General features: G+C 46.3%; 1 pseudogene; it reads right to left on the bottom strand.

The window, feature by feature from the left end:
* The window catches only part of LOC135557803 (ena/VASP-like protein), an 89,413-nt pseudogene that overhangs the window by 15,227 nt on the left and 61,988 nt on the right, over positions 1-12,198 (bottom strand).

The raw sequence follows: 12,198 nt of genomic DNA, 5'->3' as shown, positions 1-12,198 counted from the left end.
ACGTAACAAAATGTGGAAAAGGTCAAGGGGTCTAAATACTTTCTGAATGCGCTGTACCATTAGAGCTAGCTGGCTCACATTAACGTTAGCTGGCTCACTGACTTTAGCTATCAATTTTGCCTCAATCACATGAGACCTGAATCAAACAATGAAACCAGTGGCCAAACAATTGAGGACCGATATTCTGACGTCTTTTGACAGCGCAATGTGAGTCAGTTTAGCAATGTAATGTTATTGATCTGTCAGTTTCCCTAGCTAATTCCCTATATTCACACTGTCATGGCATAAACAGCTCTACAGGCTTCACTGTCGTTGTGCACAGTCAGTACACAACACTATGCTCATCATGTCTCAGCAGGATCAGATGGTGACAGGGGTCCATGCAGGGTCAGACAGCCAGGGAAGACTAGTCTACGGAGCTCAGGTGAATTTTTTATTATATCAAACAACCAGTGAATGGATACAAAGTTCCATCTTGAGTTGATGGTCATTTCTATTATTGATCCAATAATAGAATCAATGTATAAATTGTACACCAAGGTAATTCCTTGTCATGCTTTATTGCAGGATCAGATGGTGACAGGGGTCTCAGCAGGGTCAGGCAACCATTGAAGACCCGTCTGTGAAAGCTCTGAGGTGAACCGTTGCAGATACATCAACATATTCTCTCTAAGCAGCGAACACTGGACAAGCCAGAGCCTTCAAAGATTGAATATATTTTAAGACCGTCTGACAAACCTCCAAAGTTGATTTCCAATCCAAACTGTTGATACGGGCTTTTCCCAATGACACAAAACATGCCAACCAAAAATAAGACACTATTGATATGTTAGAATGCCCTGTCATCTCAGACATAAATTACTGCAGTTTAAGACCATCCATAGAGCGTACTATATGCCAGTAAAACTGAATATCATACACTGTAATTCCTCTACTAGATGTGTAAAACACAACGGGGGTCATATTTGCATGTAACTCTCTTGTGAAGACTGGCTGAATTCAGGTAAAGAGAATGTTCTTTTATCTCAGCATGTCTACATGTCCTCCCTTCTCCCTGTTTTTGTTTGCTTGGAAACGTTGATACTGGAGACTGTTATCAGAAGAAACTGTGTAACCTAGTATTTATAGTGGCTAAGAAATGCAGGTTGGTTATCCTCCCACAATGGATGGCAGAAATGTCAAGTTACAGTGGGGCAAAAAAGTATTTAGTCAGCCAACAATTGTGCAAGTTCTCCCAATTAAAAAGATGAGAGAGGCCTGTAATTGTCATCATAGGTACACTTCAACTATGACAGACAAAATGAGAAAAAAAATCCAGAAAATCATATTGAATTTATTTGCAAATTATGGTAGAAAATTATTATTTGGTCAATAACAAAAATGTATCTCAATACTTTGTTATATACCCTTTGTTGGCAATGACAGAGGTCAAACGTTTTCTGTAAGTCTTCACAAGGTTTTCACACACTGTTGCTGGTATTTTGGCCCATTCCTCCATGCAGATCTCCTCCAGAGCAGTGATGTTTTGGGGCTGTTGCTGGGCAACACAGACTTTCAACTCCCTCCAAAGATTTTCTATGGGGTTGAGATCTGGAGACTGGCTAGGCCACTCCAGGACCTTGAAATGCTTCTTACGAAGCCACTCCTTCGTTGCCGGGGCGGTGTGTTTGGGATCATTGTGATGCTGAAAGACCCAGCCACGTTTCATCTTCAATGCCCTTGCTGATGGTAGGCTTTGTTACTTTGGTTCCAGCTCTCTGCAGGTCATTCACTAGGTCCCCCCGTGTGGTTCTGGGATTTTTGCTCACCGTTCTTGTGATCATTTTGACCCCACGTTGTGAGATCTTGCGTGGAGCCCCAGATCGAGGGAGATTATCAGTGGTCTTGTATGTCTTCCATTTCCTAATATTTGCTCCCACAGTTGATTTCTTCAAACCAAGCTGCTTACCTATTGCAGAGTCAGTCTTCCCAGCCTGGTGCAGGTCTACAATTTTGTTTCTGGTGTCCTTTGACAGCTCTTTGGTCTTGTCCATAGTGGAGTTTGGAGTGTGACTGTTTGAGGTTGTGGACAGGTGTCTTTTATACTGATAACAAGTTCAAACAGGTGCCATTAATACAGGTAACGAGTGGAGGACAGAGGAGCCTCTTAAAGAAGAAGTTACAGGTCTGTGAGAGCCAGAAATCTTGCTTGTTTGTAGGTGACCAAATACTTATTTTCCACCATAGTTTGCAAATAAATTAATTAAAAATCCTACAATGTGATTTTCTGGATTTTTCCCCCCGCATTTTGCCTGTCATAGTTGAATACCTATGATGAAAATTACAGGCCTCTCTCATCTTTTTAATTGGGAGAACCCGCACAATTGGTGGCTGACTAAATACTTTTTTGCCCCACTGTATGTATCACTAGATTTATTTATTACAAGATTAAGGGTTTTCTGTGCAACTTTCATAAGGTCTGGATGCCTTATATGGAATACAGTACAACAAAATGAGTCTGTATTGAAAACATGTCAGGGGAGATACAGATTTAGGCAATACCTAGCTGCTGGGCTGCACAGTCCTTGCACTGGGGGTCTGCCGTACTGTTCTCACTCTGGCCTTGGCCTAACACACCCGAAACCAATAGTAAAATAGCTCTACAGTACTATTAGGCCTATGGTATGAATTACAGTGCCCTCTGTCATTATTGGGACCATGAAGCATTCTTTTTCTTTTGGCTCTAATATTCCAAACGTTTGGATTTTAAATCAAACAATGACTATGAAGTTAAAGAGTAGACTGTGAACATTACTTTGAGGGTATTTTCATCCATATCAGGTGAACTGTTTACAAATGTTTGTCGCAGTCGGCATTCCAATTCATCCCAAAAGTGTTCGATGGAGTTTAGGTCAGGGCTCTGTGCAAACCAGTCAGGTTCTTCCACACCGAACTCAACAAATAATTTCCGCATGGACCTCGCTTTGTGCACGGGGGCATTGTCATGCTGAAACAGGAAAGGGCCTTCCCCAAACTGTTGCTACAAAGTAGGAAGTACGGAATGTCATTGTATGCTGTAGCGTTAAGATTTCCCTTCACTGGAACTAAGGGGCCTTGCCCAAACCATGAAAAACAGCCCCTGATCATTATTTCTCCTCCACCAAACTTTAGAGTTGGTACTTTGCATTCGGGCAGGTAGCGTTCTCCTGACATCCGCCAAACCCAGATTCGTCCGTCGGACTGCCAGATGGTGAAGCGTGATTCATCACTACAGACAATGCGTTTCCACTGCTCCAGAGTCCAATGGTGGCAAGCTTTACACTACTCCAGCCAATGCTTGGCAATGCGCATGGTGATCTTAGGCTTGTGTGCGACTGCTCGACCATGGAAACCCATTCATGAAACCCATTCATCACAACAAACCATTCTTGTGCTGACGTTGCTTCCAGAGGCAGTTTGGAACTCAGTCGGTAGTGAGTGTAGCAACCGAGGACAAACTATTTTTATGTGCAACGTGCTTCAGCACTCAGCGATACCATTCTGTGAGCTTGTGTGGCCTACCATTTCGCGGGTAAGGTTGTTGCTCTTCGATGTTTCCATTTCACAATAACTGTACTTACCGTTGACCGGGGCAGTGTAAATTAGGATTTCGGATAATCCTGAATGAATCGTGAATAATGATGAGTGAGAAAGTTTGATGCAGAAATATCATACCCCCACAACACATTACAATAACAGGGGAGGTTAGCATTTTTTGGGGGGGTATGATATTTGTTCGTCTATACCTTTCTCACTCATCATTATTCACAATGAATTCAGGATTACCCATAATCATGGTAGCATCCACTTTAATGCCGAAGTGTTTAGAAACGTATTCTGTTCTTTATTTACAATAAAAGTAACCTTAAAACTACCCCATATGGGTCATATTAGATTGTGTAGAAATGCCCCAAAGAAATCTGAGGGAAGACCCCATAACCCCCTGCCAGGTTATGTCCCCTCTAAAACCAAAGTTGCTCTCCTGGGTAGTATGGAGAAGCGTGTTTTATGTTTTGTAAAAGTGTTGAATCAAAACAGTGTTGACAGAGCTGAATAAAATCATGAAGTCACTCACTCTCTCTGGTCATGGTTTTAAAAAGTTCTGAAATCTCATGTAAACTAGTATCAAACTTTGCTGGAAGCTGTAGGTACGGGTGATTTGAGCCATCTGATTGGCCAGCGCAGTAGGCACATTCAATTTAGCCACAGATCTCCCGGTCGCCCGGACAAGCGGAGTTTGTCTTTCCAGACAAATTAAAAGGTTACCCTGTGCGCAGTCCACCGACCACCAACAGCGCAGCAGAATTTTAAAAAAGAGTGCAAATCTTTATCGCAGTCTTTATCGTTGTCACGCCCTGACCTTAGAGAGCTTTTTATGTCTCTATTTTGGTTTGGTCAGGGTGTGATTTGGGTGGGCATTCTATGTTCAGTTGTCTATGTTTTGTATTTCTTTGTTTTGACCGGGTATGGTTCTCAATCAGGGACAGCTGTCTATCGTTGTCTCTGATTGGGAACCATACCTAGGTAGCTATTCCCCACCTGTGTTTTGTGGGTAGTTGTTTTCTGTTTAGTGTTCTGCACCTGACAGGACTGTTTCAGTTTCGTTTATTCACTTTGTTATTTTGTTCTAGTGTTCAGTTTAATAAAAGTCATGAACACTTACGACGCTGCGATTTGGTCCGATTCTTCCTCATCAGACGACGACCGTTACATCGCAGTCTTTATCGCAGCCTTTATCGCAGTCTTTATCGCAGCCTTTATCGCAGTCTTTATCGCAGCCTTTATCGCAGTCTTTATCGCAGTCTTTATCGCAGCCTTTATCGCAGCCTTTATCGCAGTCTTTATCGCAGTCTTTATCGCAGCCTTTATCGCAGTCTTTATCCCAGTCTTTATCGCAGTCTTTATCGCAGTCTTTATCGCAGCCTTTATCGCAGCCTTTATCGCAGTCTTTATCGCAGCCTTTATCGCAGCCTTTATCCCAGTCTTTATCGCAGTCTTTATCGCAGTCTTTATCGCAGTCTTTATCGCAGTCTTTATCGCATCTTTATCGCAGCCTTTATCGCAGTCTTTATCGCAGTCTTTATCGCGTCTTTATCGCAGTCTTTATCGCAGTCTTTATCGCAGTCTTTATCGCGTCTTTATCGCAGTCTTTATCGCAGCCTTTATCGCAGTCTTTATCGCAGTCTTTATCGCAGTCTTTATCGCAGTCTTTATCGCAGTCTTTATCGCGTCTTTATCGCAGTCTTTATCGCAGTCTTTATCGCAGTCTTTATCGCGTCTTTATCGCAGCCTTTATCGCAGTCTTTATCGCAGTCTTTATCGCAGTCTTTATCGCATCTTTATCGCAGCCTTTATCGCAGTCTTTATCGCAGTCTTTATCGCAGCCTTTATCGCAGCCTTTATCGCAGTCTTTATCGCGTCTTTATCGCAGTCTTTATCGCAGCCTTTATCGCAGCCTTTATCGCAGTCTTTATCGCGTCTTTATCGCAGTCTTTATCGCAGCCTTTATCGCAGCCTTTATCGCAGTCTTTATCGCAGCCTTTATCGCAGTCTTTATCGCAGCCTTTTTTGCAGCCTTTTTGCAGCCTTTATCGCAGTCTTTATCGCAGCCTTTATCGCAGCCTTTATCGCAGTCTTTATCGCAGTCTTTATCGCAGTCTTTATCGCAGCCTTTATCGCAGCCTTTATCGCAGTCTTTATCGCAGTCTTTATCACAGCCTTTATCGCAGTCTTTATCGCAGTCTTTATCACAGCCTTTATCCCAGTCTTTATCGCAGCCTTTATCGCAGTCTTTATCGCAGCCTTTATCACATCTTTATCGCAGCCTTTATCGCAGTCTTTATCGCAGTCTTTATCGCAGCCTTTATCGCAGCCTTTATCGCAGTCTTTATCGCAGCCTTTATTGCAGTCTTTATCGCAGCCTTTATCGCAGCCTTTATCGCAGTCTTTATCGCAGCCTTTATCGCAGTCTTTATCGCAGTCTTTATCGCAGTCTTTATCGCAGCCTTTATCGCAGCCTTTATCGCAGTCTTTATCGCAGTCTTTATCACAGCCTTTATCGCAGTCTTTATCGCAGTCTTTATTACAGCCTTTATCGCAGTCTTTATCTCAGCCTTTATCGCAGTCTTTATCACAGCCTTTATCGCAGTCTTTATTGCAGTCTTTATCACAGCCTTTATCCCAGTCTTTATCGCAGCCTTTATCGCAGTCTTTATCGCAGCCTTTATCACATCTTTATCGCAGCCTTTATCGCAGTCTTTATCGCAGCCTTTATCGCAGCCTTTATCGCAGTCTTTATCGCAGCCTTTATTGCAGTCTTTATCGCAGCCTTTATCGCAGCCTTTATCGCAGTCTTTATCGCAGCCTTTATCGCAGTCTTTATCGCAGTCTTTATCGCAGTCTTTATCGCAGCCTTCATCGCAGCCTTTATCGCAGTCTTTATCGCAGTCTTTATCACAGCCTTTATCGCAGTCTTTATCGCAGTCTTTATTACAGCCTTTATCGCAGTCTTTATCTCAGCCTTTATCGCAGTCTTTATCGCAGTCTTTATCGCAGTCTTTATCGCAGCCTTTATTGCAGTCTTTATCCCAGTCTTTATCGCAGTCTTTATTGCAGGCTTTTCTACAGAAATGTTTGGTGATTGACTAGGAATGCCTTGAAGATGGACCGGTTGGTGACCACTGTTTTAGACTATTGCTATACACACGCAGTATGTTTTCCTTTGCCATATCTTCACTACTGTAAAGCTCATTACGTCTTTACAAACCCACAGGACGTTCTTACATTTCAATATCTATGGTGGTCTCAATAGATTGCCTGTGTCAATAATGTAGATCACAGTATAGGTACAGTGCCTTGCACGCCCAATTTTTCAGTTTTTGATTTGTTAAAAAAGTTTGAAATATCCAATAAATGTCGTTCCACTGGATAAGAGCGTCTGCTAAATGACTTAAATGTAAATGTAAATGATTGTTTCCCACTTGTTGTTGATTCTTCACAAAAAAATACAGTTTTATATCTTTATGTTTGAAGCCTGAAATGTGGCAAAAGGTTGCAAAGTTCAAGGGGGCCGAATACTTTTGCAAGGCACTGTATATGTTATGTTAAATTGTGTGAGGTTTGATTGGCATCTTACTCTATTGACACGGCGCAGTTTGGCTCCAGCGATCATGGCGGCGAGTCCCGTTGGGGCGGGAGCCTCTTCACCCTGTCCGCCTCCAACCATGGGCAGCGGTGGAGGCAGGGGGGGCGGGGGAGCACCTTCCGAGGGGGGAGGTGGGCCAGGAGGGGGAGGAGGCATAGAGGCACCCAGGGAGGGGGGGCCTCCACCTAAAGAGGAGGGGCCACAACCCATGGACATGGGGGGAGGCATGGGAGCTGGGGGGCTACAGAAAGCACACCAGGATGGCTTTGGAAAGGAGAACCTGGTGAAATTCAGAGAGGGAGAGTTAAAGAGGTCAGAAGACTTTCTTTATAGTGTCAGTAAACACTGGTAACACATTGATGTGGGGTAAGTCTTAGGTGGAAGTGCAGCAGTGTCTGATTTGAAAGCGAATATGCGTTTAAATCAGGCACTAGAGACACTTGATAATGCCAAAATGTAAAGATGGCCTTACATTTTTTCAAAATATACTTCAAAAATGTAAAGGTTACAAAAAAAGTATGTAATTGTTCAGTGGGTTGAGGTCAGCGTTTCCTGACCTGGGTTCGAGGATCGTCGTTCCCTCTCCATGTGTGCCTGCTTCTGCTGCTGCTCCATAACCTGTCTGGAGAGACACACAGTCAGTCAGCCCACCTCCATTATATGACTGTCATAGCACAGAGTCAGACAGGCACACAGAAAGCCTTAGAGCCTTATTGCCCAATAAAGCAGGGACATTTGACACACAGTCAGTGAGTCACAGACAACAGTATTTCAATTGTATAAGTATATACCACAGTCAGCCAGCCTACAACCCTCCAGTTCTCCAGCCCTCCAATCCTCCAGTTTTCAAACCATCCAACCCTCCATCCATCCAACCCTCCATCCCTTCAGTTTTCAAACCATCCAACCCTCCATCCATCCAACCCTCCATCCATCCAGCCCTCCAACCCTCCAGTTCTCAAACCCTCCAACCCTCCAGCCCTCTAGTTCTCAAACCCTCCAGCCCTCCAAACCTCCAACTCTCCAGCCCTACAGCTCTACAACTCTCCAGCTCCCAGCCCTACAACTCTCCAGTCCTCCAGCCCCACCAGCCATACAACTCTCCAGCCTTCCAGTCCTCCTGTTCTCCAGCCCTACAACTCTCCAGCTCCCAGCCCTACAACTCTCCAGTCCTCCAGCCCCACCAGCCATACAACTCTCCAGCCTTCCAGTCCTCCTGTTCTCCAGCCCTACAACTCTCCAGCCCCCCAGCCATACAACTCTCCAGCCCTCCAGTCCTCCAGCCATACACATCTCCAGCCCTCCAGTCCTCTAGCCCTCCAGCCCTAAAACTCTCCAGTCCTCTAGCCCCCCAGCCATACAACTCTCTAGTCCTCCAGCCCCCAGCCATACAACTCTCCAGCCCTCCAGTCCTCCAGCCCCCCCAGCCCTACAGCTCTCCAGCCATACAACTCTCCAGCCCTACAACTCTCCAGCCCTACAACTCTCCAGCCCTACAACTCTCCAGCCCCCCAGTCCTACAACTCTCCATCCCTCCTGCCCACCAGCCATACAACTCTCCAGCCCTCCAGTCCTCCAGCCCCCCCAGCCCTACAGCTCTCCAGCCATACAACTCTCCAGCCCTACAACTCTCCAGCCCTACAACTCTCCAGCCCCCCAGTCCTACAACTCTCCATCCCTCCTGCCCACCAGCCATACAACTCTCCAGCCCTCCAGCCCTCCAGGCCTCCAGCCCCCCAGCCCTACAGCTCTCCAGCCCTCCAGGCCTCCAGCCCTACAACTCTCCAACTCTCCAGCCCCCCAGTCCTACAACTCTCCATCCCTCCTGCCCCCCAGCCATACAACTCTCCATCCCTCCTGCCCCCCAGCCATACAACTCTCCAGCCCTCCAGTCCTCCTGTTCTCCAGCCCTACAACTCTCCAGCCCCCCAGTCCTACAACTCTCCAGCCCCCAGTCCTACAACTCTCCATCCCTCCTGCCCCCCAGTCCTACAACTCTCCATCCCTCCTGCCCCCCAGCCATACAACTCTCCATCCCTCCAGCCCCCCAGCCATACAACTCTCCAGCCCTCCAGTCCTCCTGTTCTCCAGCCCTACAGCTCTCCAGCCCTACAAACCTCCAGTTCTCCCGCTGTCCAAGGTCTGGTAAAATGATGGCATGTGGTATAGGTAGCCTGAATGTATGTCTGTTTATACATGGACAAGTAGTGCTTCATTTTAATTTCCATGACGAGATAGATACTCTCCCTACTGTTCACTATGCTGCAGGCTTTATGAGCTTCTCTCCCCACAATCTCTCCTTCTTTCTCGATCTCTTCCCCTCTGATGTGAGAGGAATACATCAGAGCTCTGGGGGGAGAAACTTTTTAAAAACCTTTGGTCTTTCTTTAATGAAACCTTCTCATTTCATTTAAGAACTCACCACCCCCCCTTAAAAATAAAACAACAAAATATATCCTGTACTGCATACATGTACCATACTCACCTTTCCATCTGCCACATGATACAAAACAACATCACAATATCCCAAAAACTTTACCACTTCTACAACCGTATATCCAAAACATCTCCCCCAGCTGTACAGACAGCCCCCCCACAACACACCATATCTCCTGAAACATCTCCTGACTTTTTATCATTCCATAGAACTCAAACTCAACCCTAAGGCGCGCAGAGACCATCCCATTAAACAATAGTTTATTGAGGACAGACAGTTTATGCCACAGGGAGGATGCCACCAGGTTGTTGATATCAGCACCCTCCCTCTATATGACACTTAGGACAGGAGCCACCTCCACCCGGCCAGTCTTGACACCACTGCCTGTGACAGCCCCTCCCAGTTCTTCCTGACCCACCTCTCCGAGCCCAGGTACACCCCCAACACTTTAAGCCCTTGAAACCCCCTGAAAGCAGAGGAGGGGCCTTATCCCCCCATGCCCCACATAACAGAGCTTTGCTCTTGCCCCAGTTTACCTTAGCTGACAAAGCTCCCTTGTACACCTTCAGACGAGTCTCTAGTGCCTGCATATCCTGACCATCACAGAAATGTCATCTGTATATGCTGACACTGCTATGCCTGTCAACACAACCATGCCTGTCCTTCACACTCCCTGCAGTCTCCTGTGTAGCTGCCCCAAAAAGTCTCAATGGCTCGTGTATATAACTGCCCTGATAGAGGGCATCCTTGTCTAATGCTCTGTCTCACCCAGACTGGCCTACTGAGCCCCCCTCCCACCTTGACCATACATGACGCCCCAGCGTACAACAGCTTCACACAGGTCAAAAATCTCTTCCCAAATACAGACATCACATTAAACAGATACCCATGCTCCACTCTATCAAAAGCCTTCTCTTGATCTAAAGAGACCAGTCCAAAGTTCACATTAGTACCTCTCAACAAGTTCAACATGTTCCTGATCAAGAACAAGTTGTCCGTGATTGAGCGTCCCGGTACACAATATGTTTGGTCCTTATGTACTATCGAGTCCAGATGGGACATCAGTCAGAGAGGACCTTGGCAAATATCTTGTAGTCCACACAGAGTAATGCCACAGGCCTCCAGTTCTTAAGTTTACACAGATCCCCTTTTCTGGGCAGGAGAGTCAGAGCCGCCCGACGGCAGCTCATCGCGACCTTGGCAAATATCTTGTAGCCCACACAGAGTAATGCCACAGGCCTCCAGTTCTTAAGTTTACACAGATCCCCTTTTCTGGGCAGGAGAGTCAGAGCCGCCCGACGGCAGCTCATCGGCAACTCTCCTACCCCGACGCACTGACGCAACACGTAAAAGAAGTCCAGTCCAATTATTACCCAGAATTATTTATAAAACTCCACCGGGAGTCCATCGAACCCCAGTGCACGACCGGGGGACATCTGGGTTACGGCCTCTGCCAGTTCATGAGACAACAGAGGAATTTCCATTTTATCCCTCTGTGCCAGAGAGAGCTTAGGGAGTCCTGCGAACAAGACCTGAGCACACATAGGATCACACATTTCTGCCCTATACAACTCAGTATAAAACTCCACAGTTCTATCCTGCATCTCTCCCACCACAGAGGTCACCCGCCCATCCGACAGCCGTAGACAATGCATACCCTTGTCTTTCCAAACCAAAGAAGAAGGAGCTGGGAGCATCCATCTCCTTGAGCATGGAGAACTTAGCTCTTACAAGTGTTCTCCTTGTTTTAACCTGGAAAGAACTTCCCAGATCCCTATGTAATTCAGTTAAATTAGCTTGGGCCTACATTACCTTGCCCCACCATCTCTACCTCCATCTCACTAATACTATGCTCGAGTTCCCCCAATACTCTCCTAGCCTCTGAGGGTGAGAGAGCTGTATACTGTTGACAGAAAAGCCGAATTTGGACTTTTCCAACATCCCACCGTTGACTCAGAGACTCATACTCCTCTATTCGATGCCCCAAGCCTTCCCAAAATGTCTGGAAGGTCTGGAAACCTGAGCAAAAGGGGCATCTTGTAAGAGGTTTACATTAAGCTTCCAATAGGATGCCTGCTGGGGCCCTGGTGAAATAGACAGCTGAGCCATGGTTATGTGGTGATCTGAAAACCCCACCAGGAGAATGGTAGGTCCCAGCAGCCTATTTCTCTGATTCCTGGACATGTAAAACCGATCAAGTCGGGCTGCACTCACCCTGGCCCCAAATACCTTCACCCATGTATACTGTCTTGTGTTGGGCTGCACTCACCCTGGCCCCAAATACCTTCACCCATGTATACTGTCTTGTGTTGGGCTGCACTCACCCTGGCCCCAAATACCTTCACCCATGTATACTGTCTTGTGTTGGGCTGCACTCACCCTAGCCCCAAATACCTTCACCCATGTATACTGTCTTGTGTTGGGCTGCACTCACCCTGGCCCCAAATACCTTCACCCATGTATACTGTCTTGTGTTGGGCTGCACTCACCCTAGCCCCAAATACCTTCACCCATGTATACTGTCTTGTGTTGGGCTGCACTCACCCTAGCCCCAAATACCTTCACCCATGTATACTGTCTTGTGTTGGGCTGCACTCAC

Source organism: Oncorhynchus masou, chromosome 16 (genome assembly GCF_036934945.1).
Source record: "Oncorhynchus masou masou isolate Uvic2021 chromosome 16, UVic_Omas_1.1, whole genome shotgun sequence".
Lineage (NCBI taxonomy): Eukaryota > Metazoa > Chordata > Actinopteri > Salmoniformes > Salmonidae > Oncorhynchus > Oncorhynchus masou.
This window is presented reverse-complemented; position numbering and strand designations above follow the sequence as displayed.